The following is a 14309-nucleotide window of genomic DNA, read 5'->3' on the forward strand; positions in this document are numbered from 1 at the left end:
AGATAGCGTTGTGGATATTTAGATGCTTACACAGATAGCGGTGCAGATATTTCCATGTTTACACAGATAGCGGTGTAGATATTTCCAAGCTTTTGCATATAGCCGGGTAGATATTTCCACTTTTAGACAGATAGCAGTGTAGATATTTCCATGTTTAAACAGATAGCGGTGTAGATATCTCCATGTTCCTACAGAGGGCGGTGTAGATATTTCCATGTTTATACAGTTGGCGGTTTAGACATTTCCATGTTCATACAGATGGCGGTGTAGTTATTTCCATGTTTATACAGATAGCGGTGTAGATATTTCCATGTTTTTACAGATTGCAGTGTAGATATTTCCATGTTTGTACAGATAACGGTGTCAATATTTCCATGTTTATACAGATAGTGGTGTAGATATTTCCATGTTCCTACAGATGGCGGTGTAGACATTTCCATGTTTATAGAGTTGGCGGTGTAGATATTTCCATATTAATACAGATGGCGGTGTAGATATTTCCATGTTTACACAGATAGAAGTGTAGATATTTCCATGTTTATACAAATAGCGGTGTAGATATTTCCATGTCTATTCAGATAGCGGTGTAGATATTTCCATGTTTATACAGATAGTGGTGTAGATGTTCCCACGTTTACACAGGTAGCGGTGTAGATATTTCCATGTTCATAAAGATAACGGTGTACGTATTTCCATGTTTATGCAGATAGCGGTGTAGATATTTCCATGTTTATACAGATAGCGGTGTAGATACTTAAATGTTTATACAGATAGTGGTGTAGATATTTCCATCTTTTAGAGTTGGCGGTGTAGATATTTCCATGTTCATGCAGACGGCGGTGTACATATTTCCATGTTTGCATAGTTGGCAGTGTAGATATTTCCATGTTCATACAAATGGCGGTGAAGATATTCCCGTTTACACAGATAGCGGTGTAGATATTTCCATCTTTATACACATAACGGTGTGGATATTTCCATGTTTTTAGAGATAGCGGGGTAAATATTTCCTTGTTTACCCAGAGAGCAGTGTAGATATTTCCATGTTTATGCAGATAGCGGTGTAGACACTTCCATGTTTATACAGATAGCGTTGTGGATATTTCCATGTTTATACAGTTAGCGGTGTAGATATTTCCATGTTTACGCAGATAGCGCTGTAGCTATTTTCATGTTTATACAGATATCGGTGTAAGTATTTCCATGTTTATACAGATAGTGGTGTAGTTATTTCCACGTTTATTGAGATAGCGCTGTAGATATTTCCATGTTTATAGAGATAGCGGTGTAGATATTTCCATGTTTACACAGATAGCGGTGTAGATATTTCCGTGTTTACACAGATAGCGGTGTAGATATTTCCATGTTTATATAGTTGGCAGTGTAGATATTTCCATGTTCATACAAATGGCGGTGAAGGTATTTCCATCTTTATACACATAGCGGTGTAGATATTTCCAAGCTTTAAGAGATAGTGGTGTAGATATTTCCATGTTTACACTGATAGCGGTGAAGATATTTCCATGTTTATCCAGATTGCAGTGTACATATTTCCGTGTTTATACAGATGGCGGTGTGGATATTTCTATGTTTATACAGAAAGCGGTGTAGATATTTCCATCTTTATACACATAACGGTGTAGATATTTCCTTCTTTTTAGAGATAGTGGTGTAGATATTTCCATGTTTACATAGATAGCCGTGGAGATATTTCCAAGTTTACACAGATAGAAGTGTAGATATTTCCATGTTTATACAAATAGCGGTATAGATATTTCCATCTTTATACAGATAGCGGTGTAGTTATTTGCATGTTTATACAGATAGCGGTGTAGATATTTCCATGTTTATACAGATACCGGTGTAGTTATTTCCATGTTTTTACAGTGAGCGGTGTAGATATTCCCACATTTACACAGGTAGCAGTGCAGATATTTCTATGTTTATATAGATAGCGCTGTATGTATTTCAATGTTTATGCAGACAGCGGTGTAGATATTTCCATCTTTAAACAGATAGCGCTGTAGATATTTCCATCTTTATACACTTAACGGTGTAGATATTTCCTTCTTTTTAGAGACAGTGTTGTGGATATTTCCATGTTTACACAGATAGCGGTGCAGATATTTCCATGTTTACACAGATAGCGGTGTAGATATTTCCAAGTTTTTGCAGATAGCCGGGTAGATATTTCCACTTTTAGACAGATAGCGGTGTAGATATTTCCATGTTTAAACAGATAGCTGTGTAGATATCTCCATGTTCCTACAGAGGGAGGTGTAGATATTTCCATGTTTATACAGTTGGCGGTTTAGACATTTCCGTGTTCATACAGATGGCGGTGTAGTTATTTCCTTGTTTATACAGATAGCGGTTTAGATATTTCCATCTTTATACACATAACCGTGAAGTTATTTGCATCTTTTTAGAGATAGCGGTGTAGATATTTCGATTTTTACACAGATAGCGGTGTAGATATTTCCAAGTTTACACAGATAGCAGTGTAGATATTTCCATCTTTACACGGATAGCGGTGTAGATATTTCCATGTTTTTACAGATTGCAGTGTAGATATTTGCATGTTTATACAGATAACGGTGTCAATATTTCCATGTTTATACAGATAGCGGTGTAGATATTTCCATGTTTATACAGATAGTGGTGTAGATATTTCCATGTTTACACAGATAGCGGTGTAGATATTTCCGTGTTTACACAGATAGCGGTGTAGATATTTCCATGTTTATATAGTTGGCAGTGTAGATATTTCCATGTTCATACAAATGGCGGTGAAGTTATTTCCATCTTTATACACATAACGGTGTAGATATTTCCAAGCTTTAAGAGATAGTGGTGTAGATATTTCCATGTTTACACTGATAGCGGTGTAGATATTTCCATGTTTATCCAGATAGCGGTGTACATATTTCCGTGTTTATACAGATGGCGGTGTAGATATTTCTATGTTTATACAGAAAGCGGTGTAGATATTTCCATCTTTATACACATAACGGTGTAGATATTTCCTTCTTTTTAGAGATAGTGGTGTAGATATTTCCATGTTTACATAGATAGCAGTGGAGATATTTCTAAGTTTACACAGATAGAAGTGTAGATATTTCCATGTTTATACAAATGGCGGTATAGATATTTCCATCTTTATACAGATAGCGGTGTATTTATTTGCATGTTTATACAGATAGCGGTGTAGATATTTCCATGTTTATGCAGATACCGTTGTAGTTATTTCCATGTTTTTACAGTGAGCAGTGTAGATTTTCCCACATTTACACAGGTAGCAGTGCAGATATTTCTATGTTTATATAGATAGCGCAGTATGTATTTCCATGTTTATGCAGACAGCGGTGTAGATATTTCCATCTTTAAACAGATAGCGCTGTAGATATTTCCATCTTTATACACTTAACGGTGTAGATATCCTTCTTTTTAGAGATAGTGTTGTGGATATTTCCACGTTTACACAGATAGCGGTGTAGATATTTCCATGTTTACACAGATAGAAGTGTAGATATTTCCATGTTTATACAGATAGCGGTGTAGATATTTCCATGTCTATTCAGTTAGCGGTGGAGATATTTGCATGTTTATACAGACAGCGGTGTAGATGTTTCCAATTTATACAGATAGCGGTGTAGATATTTCCATGTTTATACAGATAGTGGTGTAGATATTTCCACGTTTACACAGGTAGCGGTGTAGATATTTCCATATTTAAATAGATACTGTTGTATTTGTTTCCATGTTTATGCAGATACCGGTGTAGATATTTCCATGTTCCTACAGATGGCGGTGTAGATATTTGCATGTTCATACAGATGGCGGTGTAGATATTTCCATGTTTATAGATATAGCGGTGTAGATATTTCCATGTTTAGCCAGAAAGCGGTGTACTTATTTCCATGTTTATACAGATGGCGGTGTAGATATTTCCATGTTTATAGAGATAGCGGTGTAGATATTTCCATGTTCCTACTGATGGCGGTGTAGATATTTCCATGTTTATTGAGTTCACGGTGTAGATATTTCCATATTCATACAGATGTCTGTGTAGATATTTCCATGTTTATACAGATAGCAGTGTAGATATTTCCACCTTTATACACATAACGGTGTAGATATTTCCATGTTTACAGATATAGCGGTGTAGATATTTCCATATTAACACAGATAGCGTTTTAGATATTTCCATGTTTACACAGATAGCGGTGTAGATATTTCCATGTTTATACAGATAGCGGTGTAGATATTTCCATGTATATAGAGATAGAGTTGTGGATATTTAGATGCTTACACAGATAGCGGTGCAGATATTTCCATGTTTACACAGATAGCGGTGTAGATATTTCCAAGTTTTTGCAGATAGCCGGGTAGATATTTCCACTTTTAGACAGATAGCGGTGTAGATATTTCCATGTTTAAACAGATAGCGGTGTAGATATCTCCATGTTCCTACAGAGGGCGGTGTAGATATTTCCATGTTTATACAGTTGGCGGTTTAGACATTTCCATGTTCATACAGATGGCGGTGTAGTTATTTCCATGTTTATACAGATAGCGGTTTAGATATTTCCATCTTTATACACATAACCGTGAAGTTATTTGCATCTTTTTAGAGATAGCGGTGTAGATATTTCGATTTTTACACAGATAGCGGTGTAGATATTTCCAAGTTTACACAGATAGCAGTGTAGATATTTCCATCTTTACACGGATAGCGGTGTAGATATTTCCATGTTTTTACAGATTGCAGTGTAGATATTTGCATGTTTATACAGATAACGGTGTCAATATTTCCATGTTTATACAGATAGCGGTGTAGATATTTCCATGTTTATACAGATAGCGGTGTATCCATTTCCATGTTTACATAGATAGCGGTGTAGATATTTCCACGTTTATAGAGATAGCGGTGTAGATATTACCATGTATATACAGATAGCGGTGTGGATATTTCCATGTTTATAGAGATAGCAGTGTAGATATTTCCATGTTCCAACAGATGGCGGTGTAGATATTTCCATGTTCATACAGAAGGTGGTGTAGATACCGGTGAAGATATTTCCATGTTCCTACAGATGGCAGTGTAGATATTTCCATGTTCATACTGATGGCGTTGTAGATATTTCCATGTTTATAGATATAGCGGTGTAGATATTTCCATGTTTAGCCAGATAGCGGTGTACTTATTTTCATGTTTATACAGATGGCGGTGTAGATATTTCCATGTTTATACAGATAACGGTGTAGATATTTCCATGTTCCTACAGATGGCGGTGTAGATATTTCCATGTTTATAGAGTTGGCGGTGTAGATATTTCCATATTAATACAGATGGCGGTGTAGATATTTCCATGTTTACACAGATAGAAGTGTAGATATTTCCATGTTTATACAAATAGCGGTGTAGATATTTCCATGTCTATTCAGATAGCGTTGTAGATATTTGCATGTTTATACAGACAGCGGTGTAGATATTTCCATTTTTATACAGATAGCGGTGTAGATATTTCCATGTTTATACAGATAGTGGTGTAGATTTTCCCACGTTTACACAGGTAGCGGTGTAGATATTTCCATGTTTATAAAGATAACGCTGTATGTATTTCCATGTTTATGCAGATAGCGGTGTAGATATTTCCATGTTTATACAGATAGCGGTGTAGATACTTCCATGTTTATACAGATAGTGGTGTAGGTATTTCCATCTTTATAGAGTTGGCGGTGTAGATATTTCCATGTTCATGCAGACGGCGGTGTACCTATTTCCATGTTTGTATAGTTGGCAGTGTAGATATTTCCATGTTCATACAAATGGCTGTGAAGATATTCCCATGTTTACACAGATAGCGGTGTAGATATTTCCATCTTTATACACATAACGGTGTGGATATTTCCATGTTTTTAGAGATAGCGGTGTAAATATTTCCTTGTTTACCCAGAGAGCGGTGTAGATATTTCCATGTTTATGCAGATAGCGGTGTAGAGATTTCCATGTTTATACAGATAGCGGTGTCGATATTTCCATGTTTATACACATAGCGGTGTCGATATTTCCATGTTTATACAGATAGCGGTGTAGATATTTCCATGTTTACACAGATAGCGCTGTAACTATTTTCATGTTTATACAGATATCGGTGTAAGTATTTCCATGTTTATATAGATAGTGGTGTAGTTATTTCCACGTTTATTGAGATAGCGCTGTAGAGATTTCCATGTTTATAGAGATAGCGGTGTAGATATTTCCATGTTTACACAGATAGCGGTGTAGATATTTCCGTGTTTACACAGATAGCGGTGTAGATATTTCCATGTTTATATAGTTGGCAGTGTAGATATTTCCATGTTCATACAAATGGCGGTGAAGGTATTTCCATCTTTATACACATAACGGTGTAGATATTTCCAAGCTTTAAGAGATAGTGGTGTAGATATTTCCAGGTTTACTCTGATAGCAGTGTAGATATTTCCATGTTTATCCAGATAGCGGTGTACATATTTCCGTGTTTATACAGATGGCGGTGTAGATATTTCTATGTTTATACAGAAAGCGCTGTAGATATTTCCATCTTTATACACTTAACGGTGTAGATATTTCCTTCTTTTTAGAGACAGTGTTGTGGATATTTCCATGTTTACACAGATAGCAGTGTAGATATTTCCATGTTTACACAATTAGAAGTGTAGATATTTCCATGTTTACACAGATAGCGGTGTAGATATTTCCATGTGTATAGAGATGGCAGTATAGATATTTCTGTGTTTATACAGATGGCGGTGTATATATTTCCATGTTCATACAGATGGCACTGTATGTATTTCCATGTTTGTAGAGATGGCGGTGGAGATATATCCATGTTTATAGAGATAGTGATGTAGTTATTTCCATGTTTATACAGATAGCGGTGTAGATATTTCCATGTTCATACAGATGGTGGTGTAGATACTTCCATATTCATACAGATGGGGTTGAAGATATTTCCTTCTTCATACAGATAGCGGCGTAGATCTTTCGATGTTCATACACATGGTGGTGTAGATATTTCCATGTTCATACAGACAGTGGTGTAGTTATTTCCATGTTCAAACAGATGGCGGTGTAGATATTTCCATGTTCATTCAGATGGTGGTGTAGATATTACCATGTTTATACAGATGCCGGTGTAGATATTTCCATGTTTATTCATATGGCTGTGTAGATATTTCCATCTCTATACAGATGGCGGTGTAGATATTTCCATGTTTATTCATATGGCTGTCTAGATATTTCCAAGTTTATTCATATGGCTGTGTAGATATTTCCATCACTATACAGATAGCGGTGTAGATATTTCCAGGTGTATGGAGATGGCGTTATAGATATTTCTGTGTTTATACAGATGGCGGTGTAGCTATTTCCATGCTCATACAGATAGCCGTGTAGATATTTCCATCTTTATACACATGGTGGTGTAGACATTTCCATGTTCGTACAGATGGCGGTGTATGTATTTCCATGTTTATAGAGATGGCGTTGTAGATATTTCCATGATTATAGAGATAGCGGTGTAGATATTTCCATGTTTATAGAGATAGCGGTGTAGTTATATCCCTGTTTCAGAGATAGCAGTGTAGATATTTCAATGTTTATACAGATAGCGGTGTAGATATATCCATGTTTATGGAGATAGCGGTGTAGTTATTTCCGTGTTTATTCAGTAACGCTGTAGATATTTCCATGTTTATATGGATAGCAGTGTAAATATTTCCATGTATATACAGATAGCGGTGTAGATATTTCCATGTTTATTCATATGGCTGTGTAGATATTTCCATCTCTATACAGATGGCGGTGTAGAAATTTCCATATTTATACAGATAGCGGTGTAGATATTGCCATGTTTATAGAGATAGCGGTGTAGATATTTCCATGTTTATACACATTGCGGTATAGATATTTCCATGTTCATAAAGATAGCGGTGTAGATATTTCCATCTTTATAAGGTTGGCGGTGTAGATATTTCCATGTTCATACAGAAGGCGGTGTAGATATTTCCATGTTTATAGAGATGGCGCTGTAGATATTTCCATGTTTATACAGATGGCAGAGTAGATATTTCCGTGTTTATTAAGATAGCGGTGTAGATGTTTCCATCTTTATTCAGATAGCGGTGTAGATATTTCCATGTTTATACAGATGGCGGTGTAGATGATTCCATCTTTATAGAGAAGTCGCATTAGATATTTCCATGTTTATGAAGATGGTGGTGTAGATATTTCCATGTTTATTCATATGGCTGTGTAGATATTTCCATCTCTATTCACATAGCGGTGTAGATATTTCCATGTGTATGGAGTTGGCGGTATAGATATTTCTGTGTTTATACAGATGGCGGTGTAGATATTTCCATGCTCATACAGATAGCGGTGTAGATATTTCCATCTTTATACACATGGCGTTGTAGATATTTCCATCTTCATACAGATGGCGGTGTATGTATTTCCATGTTTATAGAGAAGGCAGTGCAGATACTTCCATGATTATAGAGACGGTGGTTTGGATATTTCCATGTTTATAGAGATAGCGATGTAGATATTTCCCTGTTTCACAGATAGCAGTGTAGATATTTCCATGTTTATACAGGTAGCGTTGTAGATATATCCATGTTTAGAGAGATAGCGGTGTAGTTATTTCCATGATTATACAGATAACACTGTAGATATTTCTATGTTTATACGGATAGCGATGTAAATATTTCCATGTATATACGGATAGTGGTGTAGATATTTCCATGTTTATACAGATGGCAGTGTAGATATTTCCATGTTTATAGAGATGGCAGTGTAGATATTTCCTTGTTTATACAGATAGCGGTGTAGATATTTCCATGTTCATACAGATAGCAGTGTAGATATTTCCATGTTCATACAGATGGCGGTGTACATATTTCCATGTTCATACACATGGTGGTGTAGATATTTCCATGTTCATACAGATGGCGTTGTAGATATTTCCATGTTCATTCAGATGAAGGTGTAGACATTTCCATGTTTATACAGATGGCGGTGTAGATATTTCCATCTCTATACATATGGTGGTGTAGATATTTCCATGTTTATTCATATGGCTGTGTAGATATTTCCATCTCTATACAGATGGCGGTGTAGATATTTCCATGTTTATTCATATGGCTGTGTAGATATTTCCATCTCTATACTGATAGCGGTGTACTTATTTCCATGTGTATGAAGATGGCGGTATTCATATTTCTGTGTTTATACAGATGGCGGTGTAGATATTTCCATGCTCATACAGATAGCGGTGTAGATATTTCCATCTTTATACACATGTCGTTGTAGATATTTCCATGTTCTTACATATGGCGGTGTATGTATTTCCATGTTTATAGAGATGGCGGTGTAGATACTTCCATGATTATAGAGATAGTGGTGTAGATATTTCCATGTTTATAGAGATAGCGATGTAGATATTTCCCTGTTTCAGAGATAGCGGTGTAGATATTTCCATGTTCATACAGATAGCGGTGTAGATATTTCCATGTCCATACACATGGTGGTGTAGATATTTCCATATTTATTCATATGACTGTGTAGATATTTCCATCTCTATACAGATGGCGGTGTAGATATTTCCATGTTCATACAGATGGCGGTTTAGATATTTCCATGTTTATAGAGACGGCGGTGTAGATATTTACATCTTTATAGAGATGGCAGTGTAGATATTTGCAAGTTCATACATATGGCGGTGTAGATATTTCCATGTTTATAGAGATAGCGGTGTAGACATTTCCATGTTTACACAGATAGTGGTGTAGAAATTTCCATGTTTATATATTTGGCAGTGTAGATATTTCCATGTTCATACAAATGGCAGTGAAGGTATTTCCATGTTTATATATTTGGCAGTGTAGATATTTCCATGTTCATACAAATGGCGGTGAAGGTATTTCCATGTTTATAGACATAACGGTGTAGATATTTCCAAGTTTTAAGAGGTAGTGGTGTAGATATTTCCATGTTTACAGAGATAGCAGTGTAGATATTTCCATGTTTACACAGATAGCGCTGTAGATATTTCCATGCTTATACAGATAGCGGTGTAGTTTTTTCCATGCTTATAGAGATTGCGGTCTAGATATTTCCATGTTCCTATAGATGGCTGTGTAGATATTTCCATGTTTATACAGATAGCATTGTAGGTATTTCTATGATTATAGAGATAGCGGTGTAGATATTTCCATGTTTACAGAGTTGGCGGTGTAGATATTTCTATATTCATACAGATGGCGGTGTAGATATTTCGATTTTTATACAGATAGCAGTGTAGATATTTCCATCTTTATGCACATAATGGTGTAGATATTTCCATGTTTTAAGAAATAGCCGTGTAGATAATTCCATGTTTACACAGATAGCGGTGTAGATATTTCCATGTTTACACAGATTGCAGTGTAGATATTTCCATGTTTATAGAGATGGCTGTGTAGATATTTCTATGTTTATAGAGATAGCGGTGTAGATATTTCCGTGTTTACACAGATAGTGGTGTAGCTATTTCCTTGTTTACACAGATAGCGGTGTAGATATTTCCATGTTCATACAGATAGCTGTGTAGATATTTCCATGTTTATAGAGATATCGGTGGAGATATTTCCATGTTTATACAGATAGCAGTGTAGATATTTCCATGTTCATACAGATGGCGGTGTAGGTATTTCCATGTTCATACGGATGGCGGTGTAGATATTTCCATGTTCTTACAGATGGCGGTGTAGATATTCCCATGTTTATAGACATAGCGTTGTAGATATTTCCATGTTCACAGAGATAGCATTGTAGATATTTCCATGTTTACACAGATAGCGGTGTAGATACTTCCATGTTTATACAGATAGTGGTGTAGATATTTCCATCTTTATAGAGTTGGCGGTGTAGTTATTTCCATGTTCATGCAGACAGCGGTGTACATATTTCCATGTTTATATAGTTGGCAGTGTAGATATTTCCATGTTCATACAAATGGTGGTGAAGATATTCCCATGTTTACACAGATAGCGGTGTAGATATTTCCATGTTTATACACATAACGGTGTGGATTTTTTTCTCGTTTTTAGAGATAGCGGTGTAGATATTTCCTTGTTTAGCCAGAGAGCGGTGTAGATATGTCCATGTTTATGCAGATAGCGGTGTAGACATTTCCATGTTTATACAGATAGCGGTGTCGATATTTCCATGTTTATACAGATAGCGGTGTAGATATTTCCATGTTTACACAGATAGCGCTGTAGCTATTTTCATGTTTATACAGATATCGGTGTATTTCCATGTTTATACAGATAGTGGTGTAGTTATTTCCACGTTTATTGAGATAGCGCTGTAGATATTTCCATGTTTATAGAGATAGCGGTGTAGATATTTCCATGTTTACACAGATAGCGGTGTAGATATTTCCGTGTTTACACAGATAGCGGTGTAGATATTTCCATGTTTATATAGTTGGCAGTGTAGATATTTCCATGTTCATACAAATGGCGGTGAAGGTATTTCCATCTTTATACACATAACGGTGTAGATATTTCCAAGCTTTAAGAGATAGTGGTGTAGATATTTCCATGTTTACACTGATAGCGGTGTAGATATTTCCATGTTTATCCCGATAGCGGTGTACATATTTCCGTGTTTATACAGATGGCGGTGTAGATATTTCTATGTTTATACAGAAAGCGGTGTAGATATTTCCATCTTTATACACATAACGGTATAGATATTTCCTTCTTTTTAGAGATAGCGGTGTAGATATTTCCATGTTTACACAGATAGCGGTGGAGATATTTCCAAGTTTACACAGATAGAAGTGTAGATATTTCCATGTTTATACAAATAGCGGTATAGATATTTCCATCTTTATACAGATAGCGGTGTAGTTATATCCATGTTTATAGAGATAGCAGTGTAATTATTTCCATGTTTACACAGATAACACTGTAAATATTTCCGTGTTTATGCGGATAGCGGTGTAGATATTTCCACGTTCATAGAGATTGCGGTGTAGATATTTCCATGTTTATCCAGATATCTGTGTACATATTTCCGTGTTTATACAGATGGCGGTATAGATATTTCTATGTTTATACAGAAAGCGATGTAGATATTTCCATCTTTATACACATAACGGTGTAGTTATTTCCTTCTTTTTAGAGATAGCGGTGTAGATATTTCCATGTTTACACAGATAGAAGTGTAGATATTTCCATGTTTATAAAAATAGCAGTATAGATATTTCCATCTTTATACAGATAGCGGTGTAGATATTTGCATGTTTATACAGATAGCGGTGTAGATATTTCCATGTTTATACAGATACCGGTGTAGTTATTTCCAAGTTTTTACAGTGAGCGGTGTAGATATTCCCACGTTTACACAGGTAGCAGTGCAGATATTTCTATGTTTATACAGATAGTGCTGTATGTATTTCCATGTTTATGCAGATAGCGGTGTAGATATTTCCATCTTTAAACAGATAGCGCTGTAGATATTTCCGTCTTTATACACTTACCGGTGTAGATATTTCCTTCTTTTTAGAGATAGTGTTGTGGATATTTCCATGTTTACACAGATAGCGGTGTAGATATTTCCATGTTTACACAGATAGAAGTGTAGATATTTCCATGTTTATACAGATAGCGGTGTAGATATTTCCAAGTCTATTCAGTTAGCGGTGGAGGTATTTGCATGTTTATACAGACAGCTTTGTAGATGTTTCCAATTTATACAGATAGCGGTGTAGATATTTCCACGTTTACACAGGTAGCGGTGTAGTTATTTCCACGTTTACACAGGTAGCGGTGTAGATATTTCCATATTTAAATAGATACTGGTGTATGTGTTTCCAAGTTTATGCAGATACCAGTGTAGATATTTCCATGTTCCTACAGATGGCGGTGTAGATATTTGCATGTTCATACAGATGGCGGTGTAGATATTTCCATGTTTATAGATATAGCGGTGTAGATATTTCCATGTTTAGCCAGATAGCGGTGTACTTATTTCCATGTTTATACAGATGGCGGTGTAGATATTTCCATGTTTATAGAGATAGCGGTGTAGATATTTCCATGTTCCTACTGATGGCGGTGTAGATATTTCCATGTTTATAGAGTTCGCGGTGTAGATATTTCCATATTCATACAGATGTCGGTGTAGATATTTCCATGTTTATACACATAGCAGTGTAGATATTTCCAACTTTATACACATAACGGTGTAGATATTTCCATGTTTACAGAGATAGCGGTGTAGATATTTCCATATTAACACACATAGCGTTTTAGATATTTCCATGTTTACACAGATAGCGGTGTAGATATTTCCATGTTTATACAGATAGCGGTGTAGATATTTCCATGTATATAGAGATAGCGTTGTGGATATTTAGATGCTTACACAGATAGCGGTGCAGATATTTCCATGTTTACACAGATAGCGGTGTAGATATTTCCAAGTTTTTGCAGATAGCCGGGTAGATATTTCCACTTTTAGACAGATAGCGGTGTAGATATTTCCATGTTTAAACAGATAGCGGTGTAGATATCTCCATGTTCCTACAGAGGGCGGTGTAGATATTTCCATGTTTATACAGTTGGCGGTTTAGACATTTCCGTGTTCATACAGATGGCGGTGTAGTTTTTTCCATGTTTATACAGATAGCGGTTTAGATATTTCCATCTTTATACACATAACCGTGAAGTTATTTGCATCTTTTTAGAGATAGCGGTGTAGATATTTCGATTTTTACACAGATAGCGGTGTAGATATTTCCAAGTTTACACAGATAGCAGTGTAGATATTTCCATCTTTACACGGATAGCGGTGTAGATATTTCCATGTTTTTACAGATTGCAGTGAAGATATTTGCATGTTTATACAGATAACGGTGTCAATATTTCCATGTTTATACAGATAGCGGTGTAGATATTTCCATATTTATACAGATAGCGGTGTATCTATTTCCATGTTTACATAGATAGCGATGTAGATATTTCCACGTTTATAGAGATAGCGGTGTAGATATTACCATGTATATACAGATAGCGGTGTGGATATTTCCATGTTTATAGAGATAGCAGTGTAGATATTTCCATGTTCCAACAGATGGCGGTGTAGATATTTCCATGTTCATACAGAAGGTGGTGTAGATACCGGTGTAGATATTTCCATGTTCCTACAGATGGCGGTGTAGATATTTCCATGTTCATACAGATGGCGGTGTAGATATTTCCATGTT

The sequence above is a fragment of the Gorilla gorilla genome, chromosome 16 (assembly GCF_029281585.2).
Source record: "Gorilla gorilla gorilla isolate KB3781 chromosome 16, NHGRI_mGorGor1-v2.1_pri, whole genome shotgun sequence".
NCBI classification, from domain to species: Eukaryota; Metazoa; Chordata; class Mammalia; order Primates; family Hominidae; genus Gorilla; species Gorilla gorilla.